This window comes from Phacochoerus africanus, chromosome 1, assembly GCF_016906955.1.
Source record: "Phacochoerus africanus isolate WHEZ1 chromosome 1, ROS_Pafr_v1, whole genome shotgun sequence".
NCBI classification, from domain to species: Eukaryota; Metazoa; Chordata; class Mammalia; order Artiodactyla; family Suidae; genus Phacochoerus; species Phacochoerus africanus.
Genome location: NC_062544.1, coordinates 139,374,482 through 139,394,467, shown reverse-complemented (window position 1 = coordinate 139,394,467; position 19,986 = coordinate 139,374,482). Strand labels below are relative to the sequence as shown.

Below are 19,986 nucleotides of genomic sequence, written 5' to 3'. Positions count from 1 at the left end.
CTGAGTCAGAGGGGAAGAATATGCTGTTTTAAGTAGCAAAAAAAATTCTGAGTACTCGTTTTAGCCTAAATAAAACAAAGACAATACTTAGGTTGAAAATGTGGAGTTCTATTAATAACTAAAGAAAATAAATTTGAAAAGATGTTTTAAGTCAGTGATTCTAGCAAAACTTAGTTATTCACAATACTTGTACAAAATCATCTAATAAAACTGAGGTGGAAATAAAGGTTTATGAGTTGATGATCAATTTGTATTTGTCTATTTCCCCTAGAGAAGATGTTTCTTTCCTTTCCTATACTATTCAAAACCCTCACATTACTCACAAACTCATATTCTAAAGTATGCCTCCTGATATTACCAATAAAGAGAATGGTTAGTTCTCTTTTTTTTAATGTTTTTGTGATCATTTCAAAGTAATATTGGTGATATAAGTACTTTTTTCTACTTTTGTTCTAAGGTCTTAGGTATCAGTTTGTATATTTTTGGTCATTACAAATTGTCCTTATCCATTAGTCTATGAAGTAATTAAAAGGAGTATTCTTGGAATAACAAGGAGTATTAATGGGGTAATAATAAGGGAGTAGACTGTGTGGAGTATGCATATGTGTGTGAGCCTATACACACTCAAACCACACACACACACTTACATATACATATATGTGTGTGTTTATATATGTGTGTGCATATATACATATGTGTATGTGTATGTGTATATGTATATACACACACACGTAAAGTCAAACACTGTTTCCTGCCATCCACACACATTTTGGATTTTCTAATTCAAGTCCTCCTCTACTCAACATATTGAATCACACTATTTCTTTTTTTTTTTTCTTATCTTTTTAGGGCTGCACCTGTAACATATGGGAGTTTCCAGGCTAGCGGTCAAATCAGAGCTGCAGGTGCTGGCCTGTGCCACAGCCATAGCAACACAGGATCCAAGGCATGTTGCAATCCACAACATAGCTCAAGGCAATGTTGGATCCCCAACCCACTGAGCAGGGGCCAGGGATTGAACTCTTGTTCTCATGGATACTAGTTGGGTTTGTTACCACTGAGCCACAACAGGAACTCCTCCAAAAATCCACACCATTTCTTGAGTAACAAAGATCTCCATTAAGTTATGCCTTTCTCTGCTTTTTTAGAAATCAACACAAAACCTTACCACATGCTCCATCAACCACTGGAATAGAAATGAAACAAATTCTGCTTGCTCTATAACTAGCAGTCCCTTTTTAAGTCACTTTTTTTGGTCTTCTCCATACCCCTTAATCTGCATGTCCCTATTAAAAAATAAGTTTTCTTGTGGATTTCTGGACCTTTGGGCAGCATTATAGGAAACCTGATTGTTAATAAGTTACCTTGGCACGAGAAGAATGAAATCTCACTTTGTTTCACTGCACTCTAGATGTAAAACATCTCTAAGGAGAGGTCACAGCCCTTGGCTCCCACATACACGCTGGTGACTTGAACTATTCCCTTGGGCATATGACTCAACTCTGTTTCTTTAATTCAGTCTCTGTATAATTCCGGTTCCCAAATTTCTAACTGCTTATCGAATATTTCCCCTTGAAACATCTAATTCCAATTCACTAGAAATCATTTCGGAAATAGCTTGTGCTTTTTTCCTCCCACAAACCAGCTCTTTTCATGAAACATCTATTTCAGATAAATCTATACATTCTTTGAAGTCTAAAGACGTGGGGTTATTGCTGATTTCTCCCAATGTTTATCTTCCTCATTCCCTAAACCACTATCACCTACATCCTGTCAGTGACTAAGTCCTTCCAGTTGCATACCTTAAATTTATATGTTGAGATGAAGATCAATCAACATTATATAAAGCTGTTAGGTATTCAATACGAAGTTAACTTCTATTGTCACTATATCTAACACTTTTAAATTCTCCTGATTTTACATTTGTACATTCTATAACAGCTTTCCTGCTTTGGACTAAATGTGTAAACACTAAGAATCATTTAGGATTCCACTGAAATACATTTACTCCCATTTACCTTGGAGGCCAGGAGAGTACAGGGCCATATCTCTTTCTTCTAGTCTCTGAAGAGCATGTATTATTTCCACTATTCATTCAATCAAGGGTTGCTTTGTGACATCATTGTATTTAATTGAACAGTTCTTTGTCTCTTACACTGGCACTTTGTTCACACTGTATTTATTTTCTTATCCCAATTACACAGTGATTTTCACTAGGACAAGGGATGGTCTTATATCTCTCCAAAATGCCTAGAAAACTGTATTTTTAAAGATGCTTAAAATCTGTTGTTGATTTCTTGATGATTGATAATACTCCATTCAATTGTTTTCAGTGGGCTCAAGCTTGTATAAAATATGCTTGGATGGTCACAGTCCACTTATGATTGCTTAAGTAAAATCTTTCTTAACTTCTCCAAGGAGGATGAAAGCATTGAAAAGTGTGTTCCCATCATTTACCAAAGACACTCAAGTCCAATATGTGAATAATTCTAAAAAAGGGGGACCATAAGACAATCATGAATACAGGCAAGTGGAATCCCAGAACAAGATTTAATCTGATTCACTAGGATTATAACATCAAGTTCATGCTTCATGAATCTGACATTGTAAAATAAAATATAACTGCTATATTGAGAAAATATTTTGAATTGATAATTCAAGACATTAGGTATAAGGGTTCTCTTGTGTGTTCTCAGAGGAAAGAAAGGGCATATATATCCAAAATATGCAAGACTGAATGATTAGCAGAGAAAGGCTAACCACCTCACACCAACCTAACTCTTGAATGAAACAGAAAAACACCAGTTCATGGTGCAGAAGCCAATGTGATAGCTCTTTCTTGAGGTACACAGGTAAAACATACTTAAGATAATACCACTCTTTAAATGTCCACAATATAGGAAAAGGATGAATGAACTAATGGCGAGAACATAGTTCTGTTTCTTAAAGTAATCTTGGACCATCTGTGAACATAGCAAAGGATTTCTCATTGTCTGCCCCATGATTTCTTCACATTCTAAATTCATGCGGAGGTGCCTACAATTTAACCAATGGAATTCTATTATTTGGTCTTCCTGTTATCCCTTCTGTGGCCAAACTGATGAAGCTCTGAAGTCAATGAACCCAAGTGGCTCCTAATACCTCGACAGAGTAAAGTCCAGAGCTAAGCCCTTATTCATTGTCATCCCCTCTCAGGACCCAAATCCCAGGTGATCCAGGGCTCCTACTAAATGGAACCAGTGCTTCAAAGAAGGAAACACTTGATTACACACAGACTGCTCTCACATGCCTTACTATTTAAACCATTTATTTATTAAATGGTCCTCCGGTGGGTTTTATTTTAAAAGGTTGCTTCCGAACCTGAGTGCTTTAAATGAACAGCTCTGTTTTTAGCCAATGACTTTTGCCAAGAGCAGGTTAGGTGCTCAGCTTTTTATTACAGCTGCAATAGGACTGGAGTTCTACCCCTTTCAAGTCAAAATATATCCTCCTTTATTTTTCAGAGTAATTGTAGCCAGTGAGCCATATATTTTCTTTAACTCTCTCTCTCTCTGTCTCTCACACACATACACACACACAAACAGGTTTCCCAGAGCAACTTAGACTAAAATAAATTGTTTTGTAAGGATTTATTTTGGCACATCCTATGGCATGTCCATGTGTACAATCTGGCTGTGACCTTTCATAAAAACAGCCTGTGTTAATACTGATGGCTTCTATTCCAGTACTCCTAAGGCACATTCACTGCAGTGATAACAGAATGGGCAGAAATGTTTCTTTTCAAGGACATCACTGGTACAACACAGGTGTGGTCAGCTATTTTCTGATTGTCCAGTTCCACAGAGAAAACTGAATCCTTCTTGAATTCTGACCTGCTCTCCAGCCCAGGAAACAGGCCACTCACTCCCCAGGACACCTAACAAGAGAGCATTTGACGTCTCCCATTTGACTTAAGAGGCAATTTTGCCACTTTATTTATGAGAGAAGAAAAAGTGCCACGAAGCACCTTTATGATGGCAGAGACCTCATGCTGTGAGTTGATCTTGCCACCCTGAAACTAATCTGGAAATATTTGTACCTTAATCTCCTGCAGAAATAAACCTTCTGGAGCTCTTAAGATGACATACAGTGAAATTTGTTCTACATCAGCTATTTCTAGGCACGCTGGTAGGAATCAAAAGAAAATGCAGAAGCTTAAGTCCTGTCCTTTGGAGATCATTTCTTGTTTTATCTTCTTTCTTTGCATAAGATTTTTCTGGTGCTAGTTCATTAGGGAGATTCTGTCTCTCTTCCTCTCCTCTCTCTCTTTGTTACTTCCCTTTCTTTGGCCTGAAATCCTATCTCACAATCAAACCTTTCCACCTGGGTCTGCAAAGACCTGTTTTGCTTATCTGATGATTAGAAATTCCCATATGTAATTGTAGGCTTTTTAACTTATCCAGGAGATAAGGCTGGTCACTGAGAGGCCAGTTGGCCACCCCTATTTCACACCCCATTGACTTCTAGCATCCTCGTGTATCTTATCAAGAAGAACTACTCCCCACATCATTTAACCAGCTGGTGTGTTTAGGCTAAAAATTAAAAAAAAAAAAAATGACATCACCACAGTGGTATGAGATGGCAAGGGGCATGGTGCAAATGACCCTAAAGTAGGTTGCTACCTACAGGGACTATGTCCTGCCCCAGTCACCGCCAACACTGATAGTTAGATTTAATGACATATGTGCTGTCTCCACATCGCTGTTTTAAAATACTTGGAACCACCTGGGCAGTGCCCTTTACTGTCACAACTCAATTCTACAGAGATAAATATTACAGTTGCCAAGGTCAGTGACCCTGCCGAATGGTATCGCGGACAGCCAGCAAGAGGACGACTCTACTGCCGGCAAGCTAATTAAGAGTTGAAGGAGGCCTGTGACACCGTGGCACCCGCACAGCCTCCCCCAGCACAGGTTTTTGCCCTTGGCGTTCCAAGAACAATCTGACATGTACTCTGGCAGATGCCACTGTGCTCGCTTCAGCAAATTTAAGTGACTGTAGCCTTGCCATTGACTGCCAATTAATTTTAAACCAAATGTCTGGGAGAGGTGATATCAGGTATCCTGAGAAAATTATATGTGACAAATGTAGAATAAATAGTGTCATGAACGGTGACTAGTCTTAAAATTCCAAAGTTTACCCTCTATTGTACTTGTTTCAGGAAGAGGGAAGTGGTGCCAAGTGCTCTGGGGGTTCTCTGTCAACCCTGCTTATCTTGTCCAATTCCTTCATACAGGAAAAAAAAAAAAGTTTTTCTCTTGACTTGCTATAAAATAAGGTTAATAACATTACACTGAGAAGTTTTGTTGGCATAGGAAAGTGATGACTATGTAAGTAAGCTGATGGTTTCATATTATATACACTCATTTCACTCCAGGAAATTAAGTATACAAACAAGCAATTCGCCACATGTCTTGAATCTGGTCCAGAGTCCCAGAAGATAGATATAGAAAACTAGGAAACTAAATAGCAATACAAAGGTATGGGTTCAATTTCTAACTAGGTAGTGACTCAAAAAAAAAAATCTCCTAAGTCTTGACTTTCTCATTTGTAAAACAGTGTTAGAATCTTCATTAATAGTTTCAAAAGTTCTGTACTCTCAAAAAAATTACTATGAGTGCAATCAATAATTGACAATACCCATTTCCCTTCTTACCACTTCTTATATCTATATACACTCTGTTAATGGGCAAATGAACAGAAATTAAGTAAGCAGAGAGTATAATTCACTCATTTAAAGCTTGGACCAAGAACAACAAAATGTATGAAATACTCTACTTTTCCTTTAATTGGCCGTATATTTTTTACTTGTTTTACTTATGAAACTGCAGTGTTCCTGGAATTGACAACTTTCCTAACTACTTTGCTACTTTTTTTTTTCTGAAAAGTATTCACATTTAGAATTTCTATAGACATTAGACATATCATACTGAAACACGCACCATTTTTATAAGACCAGTGAAACCATCTACAGCAGGAAGTAGGGTCTTGTGACATCCAGTACCTGGAGTCAAAGCAGAACAAATAAATTTTACCCCTCACCCTCTTTTCTCTCTCTGCTCTACAACCTCAAACCTCTATTCCCTCAACTCTCTGTTGGTTGCTGTCTGTTTCGTTACAGGAGGAATTAAGACTCACTCAGTGCCCACGAGACACGTGGTTCCAACTTAACCATTTGGTAACTCAAAGGATTAGTGCCAAACAACATGATGCAACTGCAGGTAATCAAACTATGAATTGGTGTATTCTAAAATATAACCACATTTACCCTCCAACTCATTACTAGTAATTAAAAGAATAAACTTCCAGAAAGAGGCAAAAACACTGAATGGGCAGTGATTTATGCTGGCTTCTTTGGATGGCTCTTGTAGCTCTCAATTTTTCTAATCATCTCTTAGCTCAGAGCATTTTCATGGATACACACATTGATGATGCAAATTATGACATATTGCCTCTCCCTCTGCCACTTTAATTATAATAGATCACGTGTATTTGTTTAAAGACACTTTTTTCAATACAGGTATTAGATCTACAAGGAAATAATTAGGGTGATTCTCAAAGTTCCTTCCCAGCTCTAAGCTGCAACTGTTGAGTAGTCAGTGGTAATTTAGAGTACACAAAAGAGCATTTCCTCATGCAAACTGTTTCCATTCATTCATATCAGCTATTGGAGGAAAAAATCCACATTATTTTATCACAAAGATTCCATATCATCTTTGAACTATGTAGATGTTCAGCACCAGGGAGCAAAGCCTGAGAATCTGTTTACTTATAACATTAATTTCATATGTTTTCTTTATTGTAAAGATAAAAAGAAATCACGTTCGTAAAACTAGAACATCTTATTGATTTTTGCATCAGGCCTATGTGCTGAAGGACAAAAAGTCAAAGTTTGTTTTTTAAGTGTAAATAACATGGACTTCTTATATCGAATTTCTTTGGGGATTTATACCTAGGGCATTTCCAAATACTTTTGTTCTCAAGACTATTGTCTTAGACAGAGATTAAGGAAAAAATAATGAAGTTGTTGAACTGAGAAAAATCTACTTTTTTTAAAGACACGTATCTGAAAAGAAGTTAGTGCCACTGACAAGGATTCTAAGGACAAGGTATAATGTTGCAGATTAGGCAAGCTGAGGTTCATATGAAGAGCTAAAGCATTAAAATGATAAAGTATAGAATATATATGGAAAATTAGAATTCTTAAGATTAAAATTTAGCATTAGTATTGAATCTTATTCCTATGTTACTGTTTTCTACCCTACTGGATTATGCTAATTTTAAGAATAAATTGCCATGCTAAATTAGTCAATTTCAGTATTATTTTGCCTGTGCCTATAGATAATCCTTAAGGAAATAATTACTGGAAATCAACAAAATATCATAACCTTTAATCTATTCTTCAATAGATAAATATTATTGTTTACTTAGAATAGTCATAGGTAATGCAGCATAAGTTCCAAAAGCTTAAAACTATAAGGAAATGTTCAGTAATGGGCAATTGTTCATTAAAAATACTGAGAGCATACACATTTTATTTTATAGGGTAATTTATAGTAGCTCAAAATATTTCATAATGGTAATAAGAAAACAGGATATGTTTTACTATATTAAATAAACTATAGAACATTGTATATATGTATATCAGAATTAGAAATATATAAAACACATACTCATGTGGGCAAATGTAGGTATGAATACACAAAAAAGGAAGAACTACCATTAGTTCTTATATTTAGTTTTTTTGTTAAATCATTCAGTCCTATTTTTAAAAGTTAGCCTGTTTAAGAATTTAATGATAACATAAGTGCATATGAAGAGCAGATGTTTTGAAAATTAACAGAGTAACAGTTAGCTTCAAATCTAAACCAGACTATATAGACCATAAAATTTAAACATTAATGTAAGTTAGAGACATGTTATTATATTTATTTACATTTTTAATAGATTAATATTTTTTAATTTGTGGAATAATTGTATAATAAAACTATTAGAAATCACACAGGCACAACTAACTGACACAAAAAGTATCCAGAATGTATTGCCAAGCAGATCAAGAATAGCTTACACAATTTTGGGGAGAGAGATTAATCCCATAGTTTACTTGATTAGTTTACTAGGGCTGCCTTAGCAAAATACCACAAACTGAATTGCTTTAAAAAAAGAAATTTATGGTCTCACAGTTCTGGATGCTAGAAGTCTGAGTTCAAGGAATTGGCAGGGCTATGGCCTTCTAAAGCACCAGGAAGGTGTCTGTGCCAGGCCTCTCTGTGGCTTCCAGTACTTCCTTCCTTGGCTTATACAGAGATACCTCCCACTTTACATGGCATTCTGCTTGTGCATCTATTTGCATCCACATTTCTCCTTGTGATACACTATCTACTTTAGTATGGCATCATCCTAAATAAGCAATTACAACTTCAAGAGCTCTATTTCCAAAGAAAGTCACATTCTTTATTTTTTATTATTAAGGGTTGGAATTTCCATATTGAGTTTTGAGGAGATATAGTATAGCCCACAACATTTCCTAACGGAGAGAGAATGAAGGGAAGGAAGGGACTTGCATTCTGCTGCTGTGGGAAGAAGGAATTCAGGACACACTAAGCACTAGGCACACTCTCCTTAACTCCTCCTGTCAACTGGGCTGTTCTCAAGTCCCTTGGGCTATTCCTTCTGAGGTAAAAATATGACATGAATGAATGAATGAATGAATGAACAAATAGGTGAACAAATACCAGTTGTAAAATACATGCCAAAATATAAGTGTATTTAATATGGTGTGGTGGCAATACTGGTGATTATATATTTTTATGCATTTTGTTTTATTTTCAATATATCACTTGTACAATTTTAAATTTGAAAGCAAGATGATTCCTCCCTCAACACATTTTTGTGTATCATAGGCAATAACTATCACTAATAGCTATTTATTTAGTACCACATAATTTTGTGCCACATAATACAGTGATTGATATGACATAATATTCATGATGGGTGGATATATGGATTGATAGATGAACAGATGGAGAGATAGTAATTACAGTTCATATTTCTCAACATTCTCATGAACTTGGTTCCTGTCACCAACATACTTTTAGGGAATAGTTAATGGTAAGGATGAATCTGATATTCTTGATCATGAGATATAAAATTCCCCTAGAATTTGATATCTCATCTGCTTCAAGCCAAAACCCTTGCTGAATAATTTGTACAGAAAATACTTTTATCAGATATAATCTAAATATTTACATCCCAAGAGAAATATGACGCAAGATGCAGGTGAACAAGCATATCTGAATAGCTACCATTTAAAAGGCAGTAAAACAAAATGCTATTCATTAATGGGATGACAGACATAGATACCTTACAAGTATAAGGACTCTGAATTCTATATCCTGATATTACCCTTCATATATCCTAGGCACTATCTCAGATCTACCAACTCTAGTTGATATCTTCTATCCTAATGGATTCACAAGAACCTCCAGAACTCAAGCAATTATAGCCTTTGAGATAGTATTCCAGTTGTCTAGGTAGCCTTGATATCAGTATCAACACAGTACATGGAAATACATAGCGCACAGTTTTCCAAACTTCCCCTACAGAATGCATGTGTATAAAACACAATTCTCTCCCCAAATCAAAAAATGCATGGCATATTTTCAGACACTACAGTAACATGTAGTACATATTTCAGTTGGTAGATAAGATTTAATTTTTTCTACTTAATATGCACAAAAATCTCACATGGTAAAGATTGCTTTTTACTTATTTTTATACAAGAGAAAACAGTGGTGTCAAGAGGTTAAGTAAATTCTTCAAAATCAAATTATCCAAACACTAGAGCCAAGATCTGAAGTATATAGTAGGATTCTAGAACCTGGGCTCTTAACACTATACCCTATATCTCCTTGCATGATATCACAGGGTGCACTTCTGAGACAGAGAAAGAAAAGAACTATTTTCACTGACCTAATAAAAAATGGCTAGGCTCTGATATCCTAAAAATATACTCATTTAAAATTTTTCTGGGCTCAAACTCAAGTGTACTACTTTGATAAGATCTGGCCTCAATGGGGTCAACTGTTTTTACTATATGTATTAGAGAATACTAATCTAACATTTTCAGCATAGGACATTGATGTTTAGGTCAGGCTCTTTTAAACAGTGAATTAAATACAAATCGGTCTCAGCTTATGAAGTCAAATATCACTACCAGCCATTGGGGAAGTACAATAGTGATTTCAGCTCTATGAATCAGAGTTACCCTAAAAATAGTAGGATTAGGCTTAAAAACAGGCAGAAAGGAATGCAATGGAGTAAACTTTCCAACCAATTGAACTTTGAAGATTTGAAATTTACCCATAGATCTAGATGTTTTTTTAAAGGATTTCCTGATATATAAATGTGTCCTTTGAGTTACATGGTGGTAGATGGAGGTCTGAACTGCTTTACCCTTAAATCCCTAACTATGTGAAATTCTCTAAAGGAAATGAAGTTTCATGCATCAGCTGCTAGCACTCAGATCTTTCGTCCAAAGCTTTTCCTTGTGACACAACAAACTATCCAGTGTGTCTGTTGGCCACTAATAGCAGCTCTCTGAAGAAGAGTAGTCAAAAACACAAGTGGAAGATTTTTTTCTCTCCCTCCAGGCTGTCCAGTAATGCTAGATCAGCTTTTTCTTAGATCAGAATCATAAATGCTAAATGCACGTTAATAACTGACATATTTTTAATTTGACCTGTTTGGGAAGAGTCTCTTAACCCAAGATGGACATACGAAGGTTTGTGCTTCTCATTCAAATGTTCAAAAACTTAGAAGAAGTGACGTTAAAATGTAAAATAATCAAGACTTGAAGGCTTCTTTCTGAATTCTAAAATAGAGAAGGAGGGGAGTTATCTGGTGGTTCAGAGGGTTAAGGACCTGTCATTGTACCTGCTGTGGCTCAGGTCACTGCCGTGGTGTGGGTTTGAGCCTTTGCCCCAGAACTTCTGCATGCTATGTGTGTGGCTAAAAATAAAACAGAGGAGGATTCCCCTTAATGATAACACTGTACAGCAGATTAGAACACAGGCATCCCTTTAGTGAAAGGAGGTAGTCCAATTAACATAGGAAGTGAAACGTGATTAACTGCCAAGTACTGAACACACAGCAAGCAACTATCTGGAGAGACAACGGGGCAGATGTCTCTGGTTTCACATAAAAGTCTGAATAGATTCTTAGCAGTGGGTGAGAAAGAAGAATGAAAACTTGAAAGTATACTGATCATTTTAGAAAAAGCCTAGAATCATATTCACAATTATTCAAACCTGAAACCTAGAAGTAAGAGGAGATAAGAAGAAAGACCGATATTTGGAGAGAGGGGAAAAAAAAAAAGCAGGAATTCTTATATGAGAAAGAGAAAGCTTCAGAAAGAACTGGGGACAGATTCAAAAGGAGAAAACAAAGTATTCAATTCTAAAGCAAGATATACCATCAGGAATACCAATAAAGTTGCTCTTTTTTGTTGAAGTTCCAATGAAAAGGCATCAACCAGCTCTTAGAAAGACACACTGACAAAATGATCTTTAAAAACCTAGGCAAGTATTTTTATTTAAAACAAACCTCAAGAAGAAAGTGGGAAAGGTTATAAGAAATACCCAGATACAATTCTTCTTATTATATAGATAAGGCATTTTACAGATGAGGTAAGGCTGGAAAGTCTGCATCACTTGCAAAGACACAATAGGTTCAAGCACGAATGCCCAAGACCCTAACACTGATTGTCATTTCAGATACCTAAATCCTTATTTGTACACACCTCTATACGACAAAAAAATCCTACCGCCAATAATTCTAAACATGTTCCTAAAAGGAGACAACAACAACAAATGTAAACAGAAAAGAAAGTTTTTCCTCTTTGACTACCATTCCCAGACAGTAAAATGGCAGCTATGAACAAACAGTTCTAAGGTAATAGGACAGGGAGTGAAAAGAGGTCAATGTAACCAATTACAACTTCAGAGGACATGGAGATAAAAACTTGAAATGAGGCCAAGGCTCTTAGGCCATGGCCCTCAGCTGAAGAGCAGTGCCAAGGGACTTGTAATGACCACAAGAAACCAAGAGTTCACATCAACAGTGCACAGCTATGATCTCTGTTCAAGGCTTCTTAGAAAAATGGCCAATCCCTAGCACACCCACCCTCTAGCCAAAAGCAGTCTCATTCTAAAGGAATGCCAGAATTCAAGCAATCTTAAGATTAAGTCATCCTAAATTCTCTATTTTCTGAGAAAGAAACCCAAGTCCAGAACAGTCAATGTCCCATGGCTCAGGTCACAAACGAAGTCGATCTTGGAAACAAGTCTCAAAACCTAGAAGTCTGTTACAGTGATTATACAAACTAATTGATCACTGGTATAATTAGAGCACTGATTTCACAAATTTTGCCCAGGCAGTACCCTCATGACACATGAATTCCACCTTTTTTTTCTTTTAGAACAATATGCTCACTTTTCCCATAGTCCCTCCTCTCCATGATGGGTATATATATATATATTTTTTTGCAAATATTAAAGAAAACAAACTTCAGGAGGATATGTATTTTCTATATCATAATAGTAGGGAATAGCACATGAATTATCAGGAAAATAATATGAAGACTGCTATAATTACTCTTCTAAGGAAGTAAACAACTATTTTTTTCTTCCTTTTTCAGCCACACCCATGGCATATGTAAGTTCCCAGGGCAGGGAAAGAACCAATATTTTCTTTTTAACTGAATCGGAAGGTCAATGGCTGAAAGAGTAAATGGACATCCAAGAGTGAGTCATTATTCTCCCCTCACATTTGGTGTTGGGAACAGTGAAAATGTACTACTTTGTTTAGGTAGCACAGTCCTTGATTGAAAGCAAGCTGTGGGTAACAGCTTGGATCCCTAAGTTGCTTGCTTCCCACATTGGAGGGATGGAGGAACAACAGAGACAGAGAATGTATCCCAGTTGTTACCCCATCCTTCCTCTAAATGAGGCTGCTCCTCATGAATTCCTGACTATCCCTAGGCAGAAATTAGCAAATCATGCCTCTCCCTATGCAGCCTTCACTACCTGAGCTCTTCCCCTTGTTTTCTGTCTCTGCTGGTGCAGAAAGTCCCAAGGTAAGAGAAGAATACCCTGAAGGCAACAACTTGTCCCTTTTCCTTCAACAAAGGAAAAGGTAGAATCTCAAGATTCTACCTGCTAGTGTTTCTAATTGACAAATGACAATATTAAAAGATGAAAGCCTTCAGTGTAATGTCATCAAATATATTTTCATTACTTAAGAGATTAATTGTACTAGACTCAGCAGGCATTTGTATACTTCTCCAGTCACTTCTGTTAATAAAGACAATCCTTTTCCATATGAGTTATCCATGAAAATGACATAAGATTTTAAACTGTCATATTAAAATAACTTAAAACACAACTTAAAAAACAAAGGACTCTCTAATACATGGCCAAAACAAATAAATACACAACTTTGTTGTGTTTTATTCCAAATTTCATAGATTCTTCTCAATTATTTCAGAAGGTAAAATGTGAAGTAATCCATTAACTAAACCACACTTCTGAGATCACATGATACAGTCTTTTAAGAATAAAGGAAGGAAAAAAATCTGTAAAAATAATAGTCTCTAAGTAACAGAAGGAAAATGCAAATAGCACCTATATAATAATGCCAATATATAAGAACTAAGTCATGAGAAAATTTGAAGCCCAATCCCAATCAGTGTGGCTTTAAGAAAAAAAAATGTCAATACAATAAAGAAATACATTGACATTGGATTACACTTGGCAGGCATGGATGGAACAGGATTTTATTTACTTATTTTGGATGAATTCTAGGCAAATGCATATTGCAATGAAAATGTTGGTGAGCCAGCAACAAACTTGGGGGGAAAAAAGCTCTCGATGGATGCTCTCATATCAGTGGATTTAATACAAGCTTTCTGAGAATTTATACTGATGACAGCAGAAGGTAATGATTCCACTGCCAGGGAAGAAGCATGATGATACAGTCCAGACAAGGACATGAGGGAAATCTAAAGCACAGCATCTCCACTTTTCACTGTTCACTGATGAAAATAGATCAACTGTAATTTGGTCTTCCACAGCAGTGTAGCCAAGAAAGAAGAATCCTAACTAGACTCAAATCAGCAGCTGTTACCAGGATATCAGGATATTCTGGTACTACATTTTGTAAATGATGCCATCATGGTGATCCATAGCATGACCTCCATGGGGCGGTGGGGTATCACCGCCAAGTCATTCTAACAAGAGATAATTGGTCCACCTAAACAGGATATAATCAATTTAGCTCATGCAACAATCAATGTGTCTTGTGCAAGAAGGCAAGTCTTTTAAGATCCTTTATAGCCTAGAAGAGGTGAATACCTGAGAAAACAATGGCTTCAAGAGAGGGACTGACAGTCTGCAGCACATAAGGTCCATATAGGCAGCTCCTAGAACATTTTTTACTGTTCTGAATTTTCTTTCTGTCTGTCTTTCTGCTTGTCTGTCCATCTGTCTCTCTCTCTCCCCTCTCTCTCTCCTTCTCTCTTTCTTTCTTTTACTTATTAGGGCCATGCCTGCAGCATATGGAAGTTTCCAGGCTAGGAGTTGAATGGGAGCTGTAACTGCTGTCTTGTGCCAGAGCCACAGCAATGTGGGATCCAGGCCACATCTGTGACCTACACCACAGTTCACAGCAACACTGGATCCTTAACCCAGTGATTGAGGCCAGGGATGAAACCTGCATCCTTATGGATACTAGCCAGGTTTATAATCAGAGAGCCACAATAAGAACTCTCTGAATATAGTTAAGAAGCCTGTGATATTTCCTTACCACCCACAATGGGAATTTTGTTGGGTTTTGCATTTTAATTTTAATAAGATACTTTACACACGTTTATTTGCTACTTAAAATTAAAATAGTCCATCAAAAATTTTTATTATAATTCAAATTTTAAAAACCAGAAAATTAATGTGCCATAGCCAAATCATGCTCTATCCAAACTACCCAATGTTTTAAAATATTCCCTGTGATTTTGATTTCTTGAAAGAAAAGTTATGTCATTTTATTGTATTTGTTGATTCTATGTAATAAGCACTGTATAGATTAGAATACAAAATATACTTATGTATGTTCTGTTCTACTAAATATTAAAATCAATAAATCGCTTATAATACTCAAGGTAGGAACAAATTATCATATTATAGGTTAACTATGGACTCAGAAAGTTTTTAAAGGTTAATATTTAAATATTCAATATGTAACTCCACCAGAGAGGTGACAATATTTATCCAAGTAACACAATTACTTCACCACCAGCTAGATATTTCAATAATCCACCATAACATTATTCTCATAAAAACATTTTGGGAAAATTATGTTTGAAATAGGTCAAGAAGGTACAACAATGTCACTCAAATAAGTTTTGGTTCACTGAGATTGAATTGTACTCATGTTAAAGCATGGTTCTCTCAATATCATTGCTGTCTGGGTGTTTGTTCATTTGTTGTAGTGGGAATGATTTGATTTCTAAGCCATATTAGGTTCGTTTTAGAGGTTGATGGAGCAAGTGGTCATCAGCACAGAATAATATGGATAACATTCTGGTTTACGTGGGCGGGCCTGACAGGTAATTGGAAACAGAATGTGAAAACTTGCAAGTACATAAACTGATCAGGAAGAGCACAAAAAAGTTTATATTCAAACAGAAGTTACAAACGAAACCCAGGTGTGGGGAAAACACTAGAAGAGACACAAATTCGGAAGAAGAGGAAAAATATGATTTCTTCCATCACAAATAGAAGGTATAGAAGTAATTGGGGCAGATTTCATGGGAGACATATACAGACAAAATCATAATATAAAAAGATACATGCACCCCAATGTTCACTGTAGCACTATTTACAATAGCCAAGACAGGGAAGCAACCTAAATATCCATCCACAGATAAATGGATAAAGAAGATGTGGTACATATACATACAATGGAACACTACTCAGCCATAAAAGAGAATGAAATAATGTCATTTGCAGCAACATGGATTGACATAGAAATCATTATATTAAGTGGAATAAGTCAGAGAAAGACAAACATCACATGTTACCACTTACATAATATAAAATATAACACAAATGACATTCTATGTAACAGAAACAGAATCAAAGACTTTGAAAACAAATGTATGGTTACCAAAAGGGGAAGGGGGCAGGATGGACATGGGGTTTGCAACTGGCCTAGGTACACTGTTGTATATGAAATGGATGTTCAGTGTGGACATGCTGGATAGCACAGGGAACTCTACTCAGTATTCTGTGCTAATCTATACAGGGAAAGAATCTGAAAAAGAATGGATATGTGTATGTGTATAATTGAATCACTTTGTTGTACGGCAGAAATTATCACCTTATAAATCAACCATATTTCAATAGAACTTCAAGTAACAGAAAAGAAAAAACATTTTTAAAATTAAAACAAATAAATAAAATGGGAGGACAAAGTATCCACATGGGAGGAGAGATAAATATTACCAAAGTTGTTCCCTTTTGTTCAAGTTCAAGATGTAAAAGCATCTTTTGGGCAACTAATTCTTACAAAGACACACTAATAAAAATAATCTTTACAAATTTGACAGCTATTTCTATCTGAAAAAAGTTATTCAGAAGAGCCATAAAGGACATATGAAAAATCCATCTGTTTTTATTGTGTGTATGTATGTATACATACTCATAGGGAAAGACTGGAGAGTTTGCATCACTTGCAAAGATAGAATAAGGTAAAGATGAAACTCCATGTCCCCGACATTGCTTCTCACTGAAGATAACTAAGTCTTTATACACATGTCCACACAATAACCCAATCCTATCATCATAAATTCTAAATATGTTCCTAAAAGGAGACAACAACAACAAATGTAAACAGAAAAGAAAGTTTTTCCTCTTTGACTACCATTCCCAGACAGTAAAATGGCAGCTATGAACAAACAGTTCTAAGGTAATAGGACAGGGAGTGAAAAGAGGTCAATGTAACCAATTACAACTTCAGAGGACATGGAGATAAAAACTTGAAATGAGGCCAAGGCTCTTAGGCCATGGCCCTCAGCTGAAGAGCAGTGCCAAGGGACTTGTAATGACCACAAGAAACCAAGAGTTCACATCAACAGTGCACAGCTATGATCTCTGTTCAAGGCTTCTTAGAAAAATGGCCAATCCCTAGCACACCCACCCTCTAGCCAAAAGCAGTCTCATTCTAAAGGAATGCCAGAATTCAAGCAATCTTAAGATTAAGTCATCCTAAATTCTCTATTTTCTGAGAAAGAAACCCAAGTCCAGAACAGTCAATGTCCCATGGCTCAGGTCACAAACGAAGTCGATCTTGGAAACAAGTCTCAAAACCTAGAAGTCTGTTACAGTGATTATACAAACTAATTGATCACTGGTATAATTAGAGCACTGATTTCACAAATTTTGCCCAGGCAGTACCCTCATGACACATGAATTCCACCTTTTTTTTCTTTTAGAACAATATGCTCACTTTTCCCATAGTCCCTCCTCTCCATGATGGGTATATATATATATATTTTTTTGCAAATATTAAAGAAAACAAACTTCAGGAGGATATGTATTTTCTATATCATAATAGTAGGGAATAGCACATGAATTATCAGGAAAATAATATGAAGACTGCTATAATTACTCTTCTAAGGAAGTAAACAACTATTTTTTTCTTCCTTTTTCAGCCACACCCATGGCATATGTAAGTTCCCAGGGCAGGGAAAGAACCAAGCCATATCTGCAACCTATCCCACAGCTGGGGCAATACCAGGTCATTACCTCACTGTGCCAGAGTGGGAACTCCAGCAACTATTTTATAATGAATAATTGCTCTAATTTCCACTTATGTTAAATCAATTAATGTAAGTAGAACATATGTATGCCTGAATTTCTTTTCTGCCAGTTTCCTATGTGCAAAGCAAGAAATTTTAAAATTACGTTAATTTTTCAGAACAATATGATCTCCTTTCCCAGAACTCCTTTACCCCAGGGTGGGTATATGCATGTATATATAAACAGGAATGAAAACAAACTTTAGGAGGATATGTATTTTCTTTATCAAAAGAGAAGGGTATAATACCATAAAAAGAATGAAATAATGCTATTTATAGCAACATGGATGGACCTAGAGATTATGATACTAAGTGAAGTCAGAAAGAGAAAGACAAATTTCACATGCTATCAATTACATGTGAAAGTTAAATATGACACACATGACCTTATTTACAAAACAGAAACAGACCCACAGACATAGAGAACAGACTTGTGGTTGCCAAAGGAGAGGGGGGAGGGATGGATTGGGAGTTTGAGATTAGCAGATGCAAACTAGTACATACAGGATAGAAAAACAACAAGGTCCTACTGTATAGCACAGGAACAATATTAAATATCCTATAGTAAACCATAATGGGAAAGAATATGAAAAATAACATATATGTATAACTGAATCACTTTGCTGTACAGTAGAAACATATCATTGTAAATCAACTGTATGTCAATAAAAAAATGTAAAAGGAGAGAATTAGAAAAGAGAAAGGTATAGTTGATAAATGTAATAAAGAATATGAACACTATTGTAGTTACTCCTTTCAGCAAATGAAAACATCTTCTTTAGCAATGAAAAGTAACTCCAACTACCATTTAGATTTCCGTTAATCAAATTTATTAAAGAATAGACCACTTAGGCTCGAATTCCTTTTCTCCTAGTTGCCTATGTATACAGAACAAAGTTTTAAAATTACTTGGTTTATAAAACTGCATTTCCTCCACTGGTCAATTTCTACTTCAATGACTCAGATTTTTAAAAGTACAGATATGAGGAATGGCTCCAACTTTGCTATCACTTTTCCAACTATAAAATTTTAGCCATATAAAGGATTTGTCCTTTAAATTTGCTAAAAGACCCATGAGAAACTCCCATACATACTGCAGGAATAACAGTTTCTTTTACTCCTCCAAACTAAGAAGTATAAGAACTACTGGAATGTAGTGTTCTGTCTCTCTAAAAATAAGTTTTGATAGAGAACCAAGAAGTGGACAGAAAGGAGAGTGGTGGGGAAAGGGTATGGGGGCTGGAAAATGGAGAGTTCCAGGCATGGGTAAAATTCCTCAAAGGTGTGGGTAAGAATATAAATGAAAAACTCTCTAAAATTAACAATGTATACTGAGCAGTTTGTCTCATGCTGGCCCAAATTCTTTTTTTTTTTTTTTTAATTGGGTCACACCCTTGACATATGGAAGTTCCTAGACTAGGGATGGAATTCAAGCCACAGCTGCAAACTCCACCACAAGTGAGGCAGTGTCAGGTCTTTAAACCACTGTGCTGTGCCAGGGATTGAGCCCACACTACTGCAGAGACAATGTAAGATCCCTAACCCATTCTGCCACAGTGAGAACTCCAAGGCAGCCCTTTTTTTTTTTTTTTTAAGATATATTTATTATTTAATGGGCACACCCTCAGCACATGGAAGTGCCTGAGCCAGGTATATTGAATCCCAGCTGCAGCTGTGGCAATGCTGGATCCTTTAACCCACTATTGAGGGCTGGGAATCCAACCCAGGCCTCCACAGCAACTCAGAGCCACTGCAGCAGATTCTTAACCTACCATGCCACAGAGGGAACTCCTGATGCCAAAACTTAACTGATATATTTGACTTGCAAGTCACATTATAAGAAAAGTATCTTAAGACCATTATTTGAAATAGCAATAGGGATGGGCGTGTAAAGTTAATTCCTATCTCCATGTGACACTATACACATGTTCCATCACTGCTACAAACAACTGAATGCTCTTTCTCAACCATTTCTTCATTACTCATTACTTTATTTATCTGTCATATTCACCTTTAAATTTTTTATTTTCAATCAT

General features: G+C 36.1%; 1 protein-coding gene across 4 annotated transcripts in view; it reads right to left on the bottom strand.

The window, feature by feature from the left end:
* CNTN4 (contactin 4) overlaps window positions 1–19,986 on the bottom strand; it is a 985,539-nt gene that overhangs the window by 505,682 nt on the left and 459,871 nt on the right. The gene's annotated exons all lie outside the window — the stretch shown is intronic.